The following is a 17677-nucleotide window of genomic DNA, read 5'->3' as shown; positions in this document are numbered from 1 at the left end:
GAACAGGTTCTGGAACTAGTTATGCATGTTAGTTATACACAATATGCTTTAGAAATAAATTGCATTTCAACCCTCTCATTTTTTCCAAAACATGTCAACCTGCAAAGAACCAGTAAAAGCAAGGGATAAATTAATTACCCCCATCTTACCACTGTTGATTTTAAATTGACCCTTTCTGTTTGGGGAAACATTAATATAATAATAAACATAATGAGTAAATCTCATTTGGGGTTAATGCCTTTATTTTACATCAACATAACATACACCTTAGATTCACACCATAACAATTTCACTAAACATTTACCTTCCCTTAAAACTATTACAGCTTTACATTACACCTTCCCTTAACAATATTATACCTTCCCTCAAAACTATTACACCTTTAACATTACCCCTTCCCTTAACAATATTACACCTTCCCTCAACACTATTACACCTTCCCTCAACACTATTACACCTTTACATTACACCTTCCCTTAACAATATTATACCTTCCCTCAACACTATTACACCTTTACATTACACCTTCCCTTAACAATATTATACCTTCCCTTAACACTATTACACCTTCCCTCAAAACTATTACACCTTTAACATTACACCTTCCCTTAACAATATTACACCTTCCCTCAAAACTATTACACCTTTAACATTACACCTTCCCTTAACAATATTACACCTTCCCTCAAAACTATTACACCTTTAACATTACACCTTCCCTTAACAATATTATACCTTCCCTCAACACTATTACACCTTTACATTACACCAGGGGTCTCAAAGTACCGGCCCACGCGGTTTCATACGGCCCCTCACGGGTTAACAAAATAAACATACATCTGGCCCGCAATTCAATTTAATTATTTATGCTTTATTATGTTCGTTTTCATATTTTATCTTAACTTGTATTTTGGTGTGTGTGTGTGGTTTTTGTTTTTTTTGCTTACGCTGCGTTGCCTGCTTTAGTAGTCTTCAGTAGCCTTCAACAGTCTAACCTTGCTGCCGTGGTGTGTCCACTAAACTCCGTAGTTATAAACATCCTGAGGTTAGCAGCGCGCTAACTGACCTGTTTATAATGTAATCCGAGCAGTGACTCCGTAACGCTGCTCTAAACTGCTGCTGTTAGCTGCTCGGGCTGAAAGATGAACTGTAGAGAGCTGTATTATCCGGTTGTTATTTTATTTCATACACAGAAGAACTTAAAAATTTCAAAACGCTCCAGACAGGCTCAGCTGAGTCCTGTAGCCCGTGGCTGGGCTGTAGCTCTGACTAAGCAAAGACTGCGGGCTTGTGGTGCTGCAGCTGCAGCTCCAGCTCCGACTAGTGGTTGGATGAGGAAATGCTAAATCTGTCACAGCTCACAATTTTTGATTTTATATTTATTAAGCCTTATTTCAGTATCAAACGTTTTGATCAAAGTTAATATAACTTGTACTTGATGTAATTTCTATTCACTTGAATAGTTTGGTTCTTGATTGATGGAGTTTTTGGATTTCATAACATGACAAATTAAAAGGATTTATGTTAATAGAGCAACAAGCAAACATTTTTCCATGCAACTGTAATATTTGATTGAATAAATAGTATATTGAGAGTTATTTAACATTAAGGAGTAATTACATTCATTTTATATTACATCTGGTTACATTTTCTTATATTTATAAGTTACATCTGGCCCTCAGAGGACAGCCAATATGTCAATGTGGCCCTCGGCAAAAATGAGTTTGAGACCCCTGCATTACACCTTCCCTTAACAATATTATACCTTCCCTTAACACTATTACACCTTTAACATTACACCTTCCCTCAACACTATCACACCTTTCCACTACACCTTCCCTTAACACCATTACAACTTTACATTACACCTTTCCATTACACCTTCCCTTAACATCATTATACTTTCATTAAGATTCTAGGTCCTGAGAGACAGCGGTGTGTCCTCCACGTCTTTGTGGTGCATGTTTGAGATGCTCCGAAGTATGAAGTCCTCGGTGGCTGTCCCGTCACATTTCATGACTCCATCTGCACAAGTAGAAAAAGACAAATTAGAAATCTCAGAAAATGTTGAAGATGGCCATTTATTTTTGTCCCACAACAAACTATTTTAAATTGCCTTATTTATGTAATATTCACATAAACTTACTTCTTCACACTATGGCTTAGCTAACGCTAAGCTAACGGCGGGAATACACATTTAACACCTGACGAGAATTATCGTGCTGTTTTAATTCTCACACATCATATTAAGCTATTTTAATTATTTTTTTCCCACAACAAACTATTTTAAATTGCCTTATTTATGTAATATTCACATAAACTTACTTCTTCATGCTATGGCTTAGCTAACGCTAAGCTAACGCTAAGCTAAAGGCGGGAATACACATTTAACACCTGACCAGAATTATCGTGCTGTTTTAATTCTCACACATCATATTAAGCTATTTTAATAAATGTTTTCCCACAACAAACTATTTTAAATTGCCTTATTTATGTAATATTCACATAAACTTACTTCTTCACACTATGGCTTAGCTAACGCTAAGCTAACGGCGGGAATACACATTTAACACCTGACGAGAATTATCGTGCCGTTTTAATTCTCACACATCATATTAAGCTATTTTAATTATTTTTTTCCCCACAACAAACTATTTTAAATTGCCTTATTTATGTAATATTCACATAAACTTACTTCTTCATGCTATGGCTTAGCTAACGCTAAGCTAACGATAAGCTAACGCTAAGCTAAAGGCGGGAATACACATTTAACACCTGACCAGAATTATCGTGCCGTTTTAATTCTCACACATCATATTAAGCTATTTTAATAAATGTTTTCCCACAACAAACTATTTTAAATTGCCTTATTTATGTAATATTAACATAAACTTACTTCTTCAGGCTATTCAAAATGCACTTGATATTGCCCCCAGTTGCCTAGGTTAATTGTGGGTGCCACAAACTTATATAACTTAACGCTAGCTTAGCGAATTTAGCCAAAGACGGTTCTTTGATTTAGCTTAGATTGGCTTATCAGCCTAGCTCTGGTTAGTGCATTGACTTAATGACCGGACAATGCTTCTACGTTAAAGCTTCGGTTACAGTAAATATTATTTGCATTACGGTCGTTCTCAAAAGTAATTCCAATTCCATTTTAACTATGGCCACTGTTTAGCTATCGTTAGCAAGCTAGCTAGTTAGCTAACTGCCTGGGAAGAGAGGCAACGCCAGCAGGTTCAGATGATTTAAGACCACAGAGCTAAAACTACTAACACTACAAATACATGAACTTATACATATCGTCTTACCTTATAGCTTGGCAGCTGAGTCCGGTCCGGAGCGGAGCTGAGCTGAGCGAGCTGAACTGAACGAGCTGAGCTGAGCTGAGCTACTGCAGCAGCCAAAAAATGTTTAGCGTGTTTTGCCTCGGCATATCAGAGTGGAGTTTATGATGACGTGCGGTCTCAGCAAATCAGAGTGGCGTTGACTGGTTGAAATCAACTTAACAATTTTCCACATAAATTGCATTTCCAAATAAAAATAAAAACATACGTAAATAAATACCTACATTCATTAATTAATTAAATAGATAAAAAAATATAATACTCAAATAAATAATTAGAAATAAATGATGCTTAATCATAAATAATCTATATTCATAGTGATTAACAATATTGATAACAACAATTTTGACATACATTTAAAAATAAATATATTCTTAAATAATGTTAATTTCCTGCACCTGTATTAGACGTCCCCATGACGTCCAAAAAAGTGACCTAGTCCGACGTTCAAATGTTTAACTGCATATTGACGTCCAAGTGGGGTCATAGTTAGACGTCCAAATAGCGGACCTAGTTTGCACGTCGTGTAGACGTACAGAATTGGTCTTGGACCGACCGACGCAATATAGACATGATCTTCACGTCCATAAGACGTCTAATGTTTAGTGGGTTTTACTAAAAGGACAAGGACCAGATATGTTTCATCAGTAAAAATTAGTCCTAAGGGGCCTACACAATAATTTTTAATTAATACTTCTTTCTTTTGATCACTCCACCCCTGATTAGTTCAGTTAATTTCGGTCCTCTCCACATTTCTCCACTCATTTTAAAAGGTTTAATCTGTGTGTTTTATTTCGGAGACGAGTATTTTTAAGCAGCTATCAGAAAAATATCATCACAGTTTACATGATTAGCCTACCGTTACCTTTCTTTTAGAAAAATCGCTGAATATCCAGATATGTTTTAACATCAGCAGCTCCAACCAGCTGCCTGAACTCACAGCGACGGGGGGGGGGGGGGGGGCTTCCCCACACTGACCCTCCTTTGCAAGCTGATTGGCTGTTTCTCCTGAAAGGCGGGACTTTCTCCTTGAATCGGCTCCACGATTGGTTAAGAGACACAGAGCGGTCAGTGCTCTGTCTCCTCAATAATATATATTTTTTTATTTTAATAGAATACGGGAAATTTACGGGAAAATACTAATACGGGAGGACGGCGGGAAAGAGGAGTAAAATACGGTAGTTTCCCGGCCAAAACGGGAGACTTGACAGGTATGCGTGTACAGACGTAAAAAATTAACGTCTTGGGATTTACTGTCCATCTCAAAAAGCCGCAGTTGCAATATGCAGCCTGTAGATGGCAACATTTACTGAGCTGTAGAAGCAGTCTTAATATGCCTGTACAACACCTCATATCTGCTAGGACAGATTAAAATGTGGATAAACAAGTATTTTTAATGCCACAGTGCCCTACTCAGGGAACATAACATTCCCTACATTAACACACAAGAAATATAACTATTATTGCTAGGTGTAAGACAGATCCCACAGGGAAAGTCATATTAAGTCAAGTCGTATTATAGCGGCACAATTAACACTAAAGCAAGGCTGTTATTAAAAATGTTAGGTCTAAAAAAAAATTTAAAAAATGAACTACAATCAATATAAACACAATATTTCAGTCCTAACTGTCCACACTTAAAGTCTTAACTTTTAAAATGTTATACTTTTAAATTGTAATTTTGCTTTTTTAAGCCCTAGTAAACAACATTCGGTGTTCAGCCACTGAATTTAGTAAATTTAGAGTCACAATTTCTCTGTATCTTTTATTAGTTTATTTTACATTTTTATTGTCCTAAAGCAAATCAACAGAAAATTTTGCAGAGCCATGATTGCACTGACCTAAAGGCAGGGTAAACACTATGGATATAAAATGGCGGGGGTTACATCATGTGAAATAGGGGGTACATCATAGACACATGATTACAACGTTTCAGTTATGTGGACCTTGCGTGCAGAGTGTGTATGAGTATGTATGGGGCTATGTCACGGTACGTAGACACTGCGTTGTAACGCACGTAAGCGTCTTATGAATATGGAATACAATACGTTGCATGACATCATGTGTTGTCAGGCTGCCTTATTACAATGCAAATGTATGCATAGGCGCGTTTACCGATTGGATGTTAGATGCCAAAACGTGTATACACGAACAGTTTTACCGCCTGTACACGTGATTTTTTTACGTGTGGACACGTCATATTTTTACGCGTGGAGGCGTTTCTTTCCCACACGTTTTGGCTTAGTTGGCTTGCCATATAAATTTACGCCTCCACACGTAAAAAGATTACGTCTGTACACGTAAAAAGATAACGTCTTTATCTGTCAACACGTGATTTTTTTACGTGTGGACACGTCATATTTTTACGTGTGGAGGCGTTTCTTTCCCACACGTTTTGGCTTAGTTGGCTTGCCATAAATTTCTGACGTGTTTCTATCTTGGCGGCTGAAAAACGCGTTGCGCGATTGATCCTGTGAAAGGACGTCGATATTCAGCTGTCTCTGGCGCACACCAAAAACTGAATCACAATCACCCTGCACTCCAAAATACCCCATACCATCACTTCCTTACCACAGTAAAAAAAAATCTTACCCAGAGCCTTCAGCAATCAACTATAAAAATAAAATATACTTAAAAATCTGCACGACAGTTATTGGGAGTTATATTTATGTTCAATACACAGACTGTGTACAACTGTAATTTAATTTCAGCAGACACATGCATTCTGCTGTTTGAGAATTTTAACAGATGCTTATTCTCACTCAAATGCTGGAGTTTTAGAAATAAAAAATAAACATAATGGACAAATCGACTAAACATTTATTTCACTTCGCTATTACTTAACTAAAAATTCACTTTTATTATTATTTATATATATATATATATATATATATATATATATATATATATATATATATATATATATATATATATATATATATATATATATATGGAAAATAAAGCACATTGTCACCCTGGCCTCTGGGTCTGTCCTTCAATTATATACAACTTAAAACTTTTAAAATGCACAGAAATATAAAGCTATATAAAGCGTTCGTTTCTTATCATCAGGGCAAATTTATAAAGATATTAAATATATTAATTCATTAACGAAAATCTGGTCCAGGGCTCAAAAAAGACCGCAGGCGCGAGTAGGGTTTGGCAGCAAGCGCGATGCGGGATTACCTCTGTTTTCTTAAAAAAAAAAGTCTTTTAATAATAAGGTCGTATCAAGTGTAGTAAAATTAATGGTATGAACTCACTACAACAATTAATCAAAAGAAATCAGGCAAAATGCGCTGCGTTCCTCTCTCTCTCTCGCAGCGCAGAGCTGAATTCAGCATGAGGCAACAAATAATATAAACTCAGTTTAGTAATTAAGATGAGTAAGGACCTGTAAAGTTAATCAAATATTGTCAAATATAAAGGATATGTTGAGGTTTTGATGAGCTGTTTTAATCATTTGAAACTGAAAATAACTAAAGCTGAAACTTTTATTATTCTGCGCATCAGAAAGCCTGTGATTGTTTTAAATTCGTTTTTTAATACGTTTATATTTTATATTCTTTATTTTTTAATTCATTTTAATTATTTTAATTATTTTATTGATCAAATTATATTTAAAATATATATATATACATTTATATATTTTTTCCCATGATTCCCATGTTCTTTGTTTATTCATATAAATTTTATAATTTTTCATCATTTTACTTTATATTCACTACTATTGTTTTTTCCTTCATAAGATATCAATTCTTTTTTATGTATCAATTTTTATGATCTTTTAAAAATGTCCTATTTTTTCTTTTTTACGTATATATTTTAATTGTCTATAGTAGAGACAATTAAAATGCTTGTAACAGTGATGCCTCCCTTCCAGATGCACTGAACTCCTTCTACGCAAGGTTCGAAGCACAGAACTACACGACAGCAAGGAAGACTACACCTCCTCCAAACGATCAGGTACTGTGCCTGTCCTCAGCTGATGTGCGGAAAACTCTACTCAGAGTCAACCCGCGGAAAGCCCCAGGACCAGACAGCATACCTGGCAGAGTGCTCAGAGGATGTGCAGAACAACTCACAATGTTCTCACGGACATTTTCAACATCTCTCTGAGTACTGCAATCGTGCCGACATGCTTCAAGACAACCACCATCGTCCCTGCGCCAAAGAAGTCTCAAGTGTCCTGCCTTAATGACTACCGTCCCATTGCACGTACTCCCATCATCATGAAGTGCTTTGAGAAGCTGGTCATGAGGCACATCAAAAACCAGCTCCCGTCCTCACTGGACCCTCTGCAGTTTGCGTATCGTCCAAACAGATCAACAGATGATGCCATCTCTACTGCACTCCACCTGGCTCTCACCCACCTGGACAACAAAGACTGCTATGTTCAAATGCTGTTCATCGACTTCAGTTCAGCATTCAACACCATCATCCCTCAGCATCTGATCGGAAAACTGAGCTTGCTGGGCCTGAACTCCTCCCTCTGCAACTGGGTTTTAGACTTCCTGACTGAGAGACCACAATCAGTCAGGATTGGAAACAACACCTCCAGCACCACCATACTGAGCACCGGCGCCCCCCAGGGCTGTGTGCTCAGCCCACTGCTGTTCACTCTGCTGACTCATGACTGTACTGCAAAGTACAGCTCAAACCACATCATCAAGTTCGCTGATGACACAACTGTAGTTGGCCTCATCAGCAAGAACGACGAGTCAGCATACAGAGAGGAGGTGCAGTGGCTGACGGACTGGTGCAGAACCAACAACCTATCTCTTAACGTGGATAAAACCAAGGAGATGGTTGTTGACTTCAGGAGAGCTCCAGGTGTCCACCACCTGCTGAACATCAACGGCTCTGCTGTGGAAATTGTGGATAACTCCAAGTTCCTCAGTGTTCACATTGCAGAGAACCTCACCTGGTCCCTCAACACCAGCTCCATAACCAAGAAAGCCCAGCAGCGCCTCTACTTCCTGCGGAGACTGAGGAAAGCACATCTCCCACCCCCCATCCTCACCATGTTCTACAGAGGGACTGTAGAAAGCATCCTGAGCACCTGCATTACCGTCTGGTTTGGGAATTGCAACACCTCAGACCGCAAGACCCTACAGCGGATAGTGCGGACAGCTGAGAAAATCATCGGAGTCTCTCTTCCCTCCATCACCGAGATCTACACCACACGCTGCATCCGCAAAGCCACCAGCATTGTGGACGACCCCACCCATCCCTCACACGGACTCTTCGCTCTGATGCCGTCTGGCAGAAGATACAGGAGCATCCGAGCCTCCACTACTAGACTCTGCAACAGCTTCATCCACCAGGCAGTCAGACTTCTCAACGCACAGAGACAGAACTGAACCCCCACCCCACCCACCACTCACCCAACACGCTCACACAAAACTAAACTGTACACCCCCCCCCTTTACACTCACAAAGAACTGAACTTCACCCACACACACCCAGTCAGCACACAGAGGCTGACATGACTTTGTTTGCTGCACTCTTAAAAACTATAAACTCTACCTCAGTAACTGCTGCGATTATATATGTTCTATATGTTACAGTATGTCACACATCTCTGCACCATATCCCCACTATACACTTATTATACCGTATCGGTACTGCACTGTCCTGTCTTTAAATTGTCTCGTCCTTTGTATTTATTGTATTTGTTGTTATTTAGTGTTATAATTTTATGTTGCACTGTCGTCACTCCTGCACTTTATGTTGTCTATTGCTTGTTGTTCTATGTTGCACCATGGTTCCGGAGGAACGTAATTTCATCACACTGTGTACCTGTACTCAGATGTAATGACAATAAAAAGCCTCTTGACTCTTGACTCTCTTGAAATGTCAGTTTTTATTTATATATCTTTTTTTTATATATTTTTAATCCCTTTTTTAACTGTTAATGCTCAGTGGCATTGTAAATGAGGGTCCCCCTCCAGTGTAAATGATGGTTGATTGCTTAATTAATATTTAATGTTGCAAACCCAGTTTTTACATAAACAATAAACAGAATAAAGAATAAAATAACATTACACTTCACTTATTTCAGCTGCTTCCCTTTTTTGAACAGCTTGAAGCACAGTCAGTTTCCTGTGCACTCTTAAAATAGGAATGAACAGAAGTCAGAGCAGCTGCCTCTTAAAGGTGATGGATACAGACACACTGATTGGTTTATTTCACGTTACGCCCAAAACACACCCAAGAATAATTAAGGGAATTAAAACACGCCCTTTGCGCCATTGGAGCTGCACAAAGGTATTTTTCGGCCCTCAAGATACCAAAGACACAGGCCACGCCCCTAAATCCAGCTGCGCAAAGCCAATTAACTAGTGCGCTATAGATCGTTAAAATAGGGCCCGAAGAGTCTTTATCATAACTGCAAATGATCTAGCTAGGCTTCACCACCTTATTTGTATACTGTTCAGTTCTAGGTGTTCCTTTGATTGCATAATTTTATTGGAACATTTTAAATAGGTACTATGAGATACCATTTACAGGAGGAGATGTAAACTTTTATTTTGATTGAGTGCTTTATCAGGGAGACATTTATAAGGGGTTTCTATGTCTTCTTATTAACAATCTGATTAATCATAATATTCTGTGAATGATTAAATGTGATTAATAGCAGTTCTTCTTAAGGCTTAAGCTTTTTAAAATGTATATTTACCGGTAAATTGACATTTATTGTTTAATGTAAAGTTGGCAAATGGATTTATTTTTATATTAATGGTGTCTGTCCCTTAAAAAATAATTGTATTAATTACAACAGTATTCTGTAATTAATCATAATCCATATTTGAGCATAAATAAAAGGAAATCTACCTTCTGAACTCAGCATCATTGACATCATTGAATGTGATTTATTTGCAATAAAAAAATAATATTAACCCTTTCATGCATAGAGGTCACTACAGTGTACAGCTGTTTAAAAAAATTTTTTCTTTAAATATGCTTGCAATTTTGGGCACTGCTGCATATAGTCCACTGTAGTGGAAGCTATTGCATCATCCTATACAAAAAAATCCCATTGGTTGGTCATTGTAATGGGAAAAAGAAGTCAATGAAATCAAGATGGCCGGCAGACAGGGAAAACCACCAAACACCTTGGCTATTTTTGTTTCTACCTTTTATAAAATTATATCACCGCAGGTAAAAAAATATATAATTACATCAAGTAACATCTAAGGTGACATATTATGTAAAGATTTTCGAAATTTTGATTTTATATTTGAGGGAATTGTAGATTAATCATCTGTCCACTTAATTGTACATCATGCATCATTAGCTATTTTTCAACTTTTATGCAATGTCAATTACTTCCAGTGTTGTTTTTAAAATAATTCATATTGTTTAATGTTTTGGCTGTAAATCAACTTCTTTAATTGAGGAATGTCTGCCAGTACAGACAGTTGCAAGCAGAGAAGTAGGGTCAAGCAGTGATAGTGAAGGTGAGTCTGGAAATGTTACTGAGGGAGTTGAGGCTGAGGAACGGAGATGAAGGAGATGAGGCTGTTGAAACTAAGGGCACCCCAATATCCAGTATGCCCCTGGAAACCACTGGCCCCAGCTCAAGAAAGTATAAAATGCCAGCACACGAAGAACCAAGTACATCTGCATGCAGTGTCTTGTAGCTTTGTGCCCTGTATGCTTTGGCAACCATCATAGAAAATAGTCTCAGAAATTAGCAACAAGCTTGATTTGACAGGAAATATGATACATGCTATAAAATACTATAAGAGAATATGCTCACTTAACAGTTCAGAGACTTGACAAGAAAACAGTATGATAATACCAGTCACAATCAAGATTCTATAAGGTTCTACGGTTCAGAGACATTTTCTTGTGTCACAATATCCTCCTCAGTTCCACTATTCCAACAGAATACCATATTACAACTGTATAACTGAATTACATTTGTGTTTTTTTTACAACAAAAAATGCATGAAGTACACTTGAGTGGACAGATAAATATTTCTTTATCGAATAAAGATAGAATATATATTTTTTTCAAACCTTGTTTTACATCCCTAAGGATGTATAAAAACACTTAGAAAAAAAATCCTGACTGAGTTTATTATAATTCATGCATGAGAGGGTTAATTACGTGTTGAAGTTTTCAGAATAATTGCATGCGTTAATGCATTAGGACAGCACATGCAATTTGTGTGACTGCTGTTGATGATAACCCTAAAAATCCCAATAGAAAAAATACCCTAAAAAATTAAAATGAAGTGAAGCACATTTTTTGGCGGGAGGGATTCAATCATGCTGCTGAAACTTTATCAGGTGTCTTTGTTGCCAGTGTAGACATTTAGTTGTCAGTTTATTTTTTTGCGGGGTCAATTTTAAACTATTTTCCCTTAAATGAAAAAGAAAAGAATGGCATCCCTGACATTGGTAGGGCACTAAAAAACTTATCATATTTGTCATATTTGTACTGGTCTATATAGAGAAAAAAACGCACTGTTTTAATTGCATACAAGCTCATAAGAAAGTTTGATTTCACTCACATGATTGTATGTTTTTTATATTTTGGCTACTGTTTGCAAAAAAAAATCGCAGTGTACTATATTTTTTTACAGTATCGCTATGTATTGCGCCACATTGAATCGTAACCCCTGTATCATGAGACGTGTCGTATCACCAGATACTTGCCAATACACAGCCCTGATAGTTATACAGGACATAACCAGAGAGTGTAATGCGGGTTTGCAGATGGGACTCAGCGGTCAGATTACAGGTCAGTGACCTCATCTAAAGCACGGGTCTGAGTTCTCTGCTATTTGGACTGTAAGTAAAACAGCTTAGATTTCAGCAGATAGGATAATCTCATCTGGAACATGAAGACCATATGTAATCGTCTGATTTTCAGCTTTCTGCCTGGTTTTTGTTTTTGAAATGAAACTGCACTGATTCAGATTTGACTCTGTGAACAAAACGACATAGAAATCTGCCTGTTTCTGCTTTTCAAAAAGTGGAAAGTAAAATACTGCTGATATTAGCACTTTGTGATGTAGAAGGCAACAAAATTGCAGCATGTATGTATTAAATATAATGATTTTTTTCCTACATGCATCTCAGTTCCGACTTTAGAAATTCTGAATTGATTCACAAATGCCAAAAATCAATTTCAGACTTGCCAACTAGTACCATTTTTACCTCCAAGTAGGCTTGTACAGTTCCATGTTCTAAAGTATGTATATCGCTTTATTATATACTTTGCATAATACTTCATTCATATGCAGATCAAAAACAGATCAGCCACAACATTAAAACCAGCTCTGCATATACATTACACTGGTCAGCCACAACATTATAATCACCTTCTTACTTGTGCTATCCTTGAAGCTGGTCTTAATTTTACCATAGCAACATTAATCCTAGATGTTTGTATTAATCATTTGATAAATGAACATAGCTATATTTTTCAAGTAAATAGAAATGGTGTCAAAGAGCCTATTAAATAGCAGGATTCCTTATGGATCCAAACAAATGCTTTACTTTAAAAGGACCAATTACTCATGCAAGATGCTTCAAGATGAATTGATAATTGTTTTATAATCGCATTGCGGACCCCTGAATCGTAACTGAATCGATTCACGAGGTGCCTAGAGATTCCCATCCCTAATTAAATCTTTATAAAAATATCTATTCTAGCTCATTCTAGTGCCAATAATTCAAAGGTAACCCTTAAGTAACCCCGCGTTCTTACTGGCAGGCGACAGAGCGACAGGAGTGCATTCATTTCCTATGGGATGATGAGTTTTTTAGCTGCTACACAGCAGCAGGCGGCAAGTTACAAAGGGGTTGAGATTATCTCAACTTTGTGCAAATTAATTCTGATGTGGTAAAGCAACTTTGTACACCGATTGATCAAAAAAATTCTTCAGACAAATCACAGACATGGTGTTACACCTTAGCCCATGTCTGTCTTCTGTTTCTCCCTTATTTTGTCTCTTGTGCTCCTGCCCCTCTGTTTACCTGTCATGTTTCCCAGCCATGTGCTTGTGTTGTTTTTGTACCTGTCTCCACCCTAGCTCCGCCCCAGCCCTGCCCTAGCTATTAGTGTTCTCACCTGTGTCTTGTCTGTAACCCCGCCCCCTCGTCATCCTAGCCCAGGTGTTTCTCACTCTGCTCATGTATTTAAGCCCGTCTGTTTGAATGTTCAGTGTCGAGTCTTTTGTATTTTGTATATTTTGTATGCTGTATCCTTCGTATCTTTGTATCCCTGCAGTCCGTTTGTATCCAAGTCTTAGTTTCTTAGTCTGTGTTTTTGTATCCTCGTCTTAGTTTCTTAGTCAGTGTTTCTCAGTTTATATTTATCCTATAGCCTTGTTTTTTTTTGTATGTTTTTTGCGTTACCCGCGTTTTGTTTATTGTTTTATTTTATCTTGTTTGTTTAATAAAGTATATATTGCACTTACGTCCATCCCTCCCTCCTTCATAACACATGGGAGTCTTTGGCTTTGTGAACCTTTGATTCCTACCGCACTTCGTTCATATTCCCAGGAGTGTGAACATTTATAAACACAACAAAGAGGATTGCAGCCACTGATTATTGCTTTCCTGTGTATTTGATGTGTATTTGCTCAAATATAGGAGCAGTTGGAAGAAAAATTATGCATGAATGAACACAGCTGATGACTTAATGTGTAGCTTGCTAGATTAGCCCCATGCTACCTGGCCAAGGTGATACACGCCCACACGTGACACCATGAGCCGCCATGACCACACCCACAAGACACAAACTTGTGGCAACACAAGCAACTTTAGCACTTTGAGATTTCTTTGAAATGTGAATTGCATTACAAATAAAATGCATTTTTATTATTATTGCCTGCCAGTGTGAACGCAGGGTAACATAGTTTAGAACAGTATAATGTAATGTAATGTAATGTAATGGTGTTACTCATATGTAACTCATTTTTAGTTTACTGAAACTAGTTGAAACGGCCTTTCCTCGAAAGAGAGACCTTGTTCTGAGTCATATGAGGTTATATCTGATCCTAACAACACACTTCTGCATTCCCAATCAGCGTTCAGTGTTATTCTCATTACTCTCCTTTCTGAACAAGGAAGGAAATCGTAGATTCAATTTCTGTTTTTAGGTTTGTGTTTTATCACATTTTTATATAGTGACTCGCTTGAGATAAAATTTTATTTTATTTTTGACGTAATTAAATGTTTATGATAGTTAACAGGAAGCTGATGAAGAGTTTATTGTAGGCTAGAGAGGACATTTATGAACAGTGTATGCTTTAACAGTACCAGTCAAACTGTTTGGACACACCACTTTTCATTCAAAATGTTTTCTTTCTTTTTAGAATTTTTTTGCAGTGTAAAAAGATAATATTGAAGATATTAAATCTATTCAAACCAGAATATGTTTTAAACTTTTAATTCTTCTATAGTGGCTAAATTTGGCTTTGATAACAGATTTGCACACTCTTTTTATTGGTATGTCAGTGGCTTCACGAGGTAGAATCACCTGGAGTAGTTTTTTCCAGCATCTTAAAGGAGTCCTTGGAGGTGCTGAACAATAGTTGCTGCTTTTCCTTCCAGCTCATCCCAAATAACCATCTCGTTTGGGTTAATGTCAGAGGATTGTGGAACACACACAGTTTTTTTTTTTACTACATACAGCTCTGGAAAAAAATGAAGAGACCACTTCAGTTTCTGAATCAGTTTCTCTGAATTTGCCATTTATATGTTTGAGTAGAATGAACATTGTTATTTTTAATTTATAAACTACGGACATTTTTCCCAAATTCCAAATAAAAACATTGTCATTTAGTGCGTTTATTTTCAAAAAAACAGGAAATGACTGAAATAACAAAAAATATGTAGAGCTTTCTGACCTCAAATATTGCAAAGAAAACAAGTTTCATATTCATCACTATTTGGTGGAATAACCCTCTTTTTTAATCACAGATTTTATGCATCTTGGCATGTTCTCCTCCACCAGTCTTACACACTGCTTTTGGATAACTTTATGCCACTCCTGGTGCAAAAATGCAAGCAGTTCAGTTTGGTTTGACGGCTTGTGATCAACTATCTTTCTCTTGATCATATTCCAGAGATTTTTTATTTAAGTGGTCTTTAATATTAATATATAATGAAGAAAGTAAATTAAATAAAGAGATAAAGAAAAATGTTGAATGAGAAGATGAGTTTGATTTTTGACTGGTAATATATGTCAAAGTTTATTCTATTTTACTATTTAAAGGTGTTACCCCTTTTTCTGTGTATTATATCAGCACACTGATATTTTTTTTCTGTGTATTCTTTTTCCTGTACTTTTGGTGTTTAGCTGACGGTCAGCCAGGAAACCAAGGAGGGGATGTATTCTGCTCAAAGCTGACGAACAGTTCCTCTTTCGGCCTTCAGCTGCACAGCCTGAGACAACGAAAGCTCTTAAGCAAGAAAAGTAAGTGTGAATGCAATGTAACAGCTTTTGTTTGTGTGTTTGTGTTTGTTTGTTTGTGTGTGTGTGTGTGTGTGTGTGAGAGAGAGAGAGAGAGAGAGAGAGAGAGAGGCAGAGAGGCGTGTTATTTTAAGGCTCAAATGACAGATTGTTTTTACTGATAGGAAAATGGGTGCTGATGCTCAAATACATTCTGATAAAGATGCTTTATTTTGTGCAAATTAGCTAAAATGACAGGAATATATGTTCTGTAGTAACATATAAACAGGATGTTTATTAAGGAAACATGTCGATTTTGAGCACTAGCATCTCTTATCAGCAGAGCCTCAGCCAGTATGTTCTTATTTGAACTGTCCGGTCAGTCACTATAATCTGTGTGGCTTGTAGCCAGTCCCATTTCCACACCCCATGTTGCCAGGTATAGGACACAACAGCATGAAAACAGTGAACTGGAGAAATGGAAATGTACAAGCTGGCTCTTTTTATGCTGAAGAGGTAGATTAATGACTGAAGCTAAGGTTGCTAACCATAGCTAGGTAATTTATAACTACCAGCAGCATAGTGAGTACAAGCATTTGAACTAATTTAAGCATTTGATTGCAGTTATAAAATATGCAAACAATAAAACGATTTAATTGGTTGACTCAGTGAACGCCTTTGTAATGCCCACATGGGACTAGGGGGGGCATTGCATTGCGTTTATGTGTGTTGATGCATCGGAGCAGTGAAAAATGCAACGTAAGGCTTTGAGAACAATGCTTAAATCTATAACCAGACAGGGTCACATAAAATAGCAGATACAACATAATTGATAAACTCTAATTTCTTCACAGTGGTAAATGAAACCAGTGGTCTTAAATACAACTCAATTATAACCGTTTGTTGTAGTGTACAGACCACCAGTGTATACATGCATGCGTCTTTTTGAGTTTCATATAATGAAATATTGCCCAATCTTGAAATGTCATTGACAATTCTGTGCAGCCAAATCCAGCAAGAGCTTTTGATTGTACTATTACAATATTAGTTACGTCTAATTGTGTTTTCATATCCAAACTATTTTTTTATTGTAAATCAAATATACATAAATGAACTGATATAGAATTAAATACCCAGCCTTGATATCAGATCACCCATTTCCACACCATTGTGAGAATAACAGAACTCTAGCCTAGTGGGTGTATGTCCAGAAAGTCCTAAAGTGTGTGTGTGTGTGTGTGTGTGTGTGTGTCTCTCTGTTCTGTTTTCACACTTGTGCATCATAATTTTAACAACCTTCTCAGACTGGCTCTCTCTTGCTTTGTGCAGTCTTACCAGCAGCAGTCTTACCACGAATACAACTCAGTTATAGCAATTTGTTTTTTAATATGTAGACCACCATGTGTGTTCTGAAGCTAATTTGGGGAAATCTTACCAAACCTATCCATTGTAAATGTTGTTCTTTTGTATGTAATATACACACTATATGTCAAAATGGGGCAGCAGGCTATTTATGACAGTCTTGATGGTTTAAAACCCAAACAAGGCCTCATATGTCACTGTATGCTCACTATGGACCCTATTTTTGGCGTGGCCTGTGTCTTTGGTATTTTGAGGTCGCGAAAAATACGCCTTGCACAGCTCCAACGGCGCAAAGGGTGTGTTTTAATTCTCTTAATTATTCATGGGTGTGTTTTTGGCGTAACGCAATCAGTGTGTCTGTATCCATCACCTTTAAGAGACAGGAGCGCGCTGACTTCTGTTCATTCCTATTTTAAGAGCCCATAGGAAACTGACTGTGTGTCAGGCTGTGAAGATAAACCATCAGCTTAGGGAAGAGTAAAGTTTTATTCTTTATTATGTTTATTGTTTATGTAAAAACTGGCTTTGCAACACTGAATATTAATCAAGC

General features: G+C 37.1%; 1 long non-coding RNA gene across 7 annotated transcripts; it reads right to left on the bottom strand.

Moving 5' to 3' along the window:
• Positions 1-224: 224 nt before the first annotated feature.
• LOC111193895 (uncharacterized) lies at positions 225-3906 on the bottom strand. Of its 7 annotated transcripts, none has more exons than XR_007439134.1 (4): positions 3312-3906; positions 1745-2025; positions 437-602; positions 225-359 (listed from the first exon to the last, which is right to left on the bottom strand). It is a non-coding gene; the product is annotated as an uncharacterized LOC111193895 (long non-coding RNA). The 7 variants fall into 7 exon arrangements; XR_007439131.1 differs by lacking the exon at positions 3312-3906 and adding an exon at positions 2574-3242 and having other exon boundaries at positions 1745-2394; XR_007439133.1 differs by lacking the exon at positions 3312-3906 and adding an exon at positions 2574-3242 and having other exon boundaries at positions 437-567; positions 1787-2394.
• Between the last annotated feature and the right edge of the window lie 13771 nt (positions 3907-17677).

This window comes from Astyanax mexicanus, chromosome 5, assembly GCF_023375975.1.
Source record: "Astyanax mexicanus isolate ESR-SI-001 chromosome 5, AstMex3_surface, whole genome shotgun sequence".
Lineage (NCBI taxonomy): Eukaryota > Metazoa > Chordata > Actinopteri > Characiformes > Acestrorhamphidae > Astyanax > Astyanax mexicanus.
This window is presented reverse-complemented; position numbering and strand designations above follow the sequence as displayed.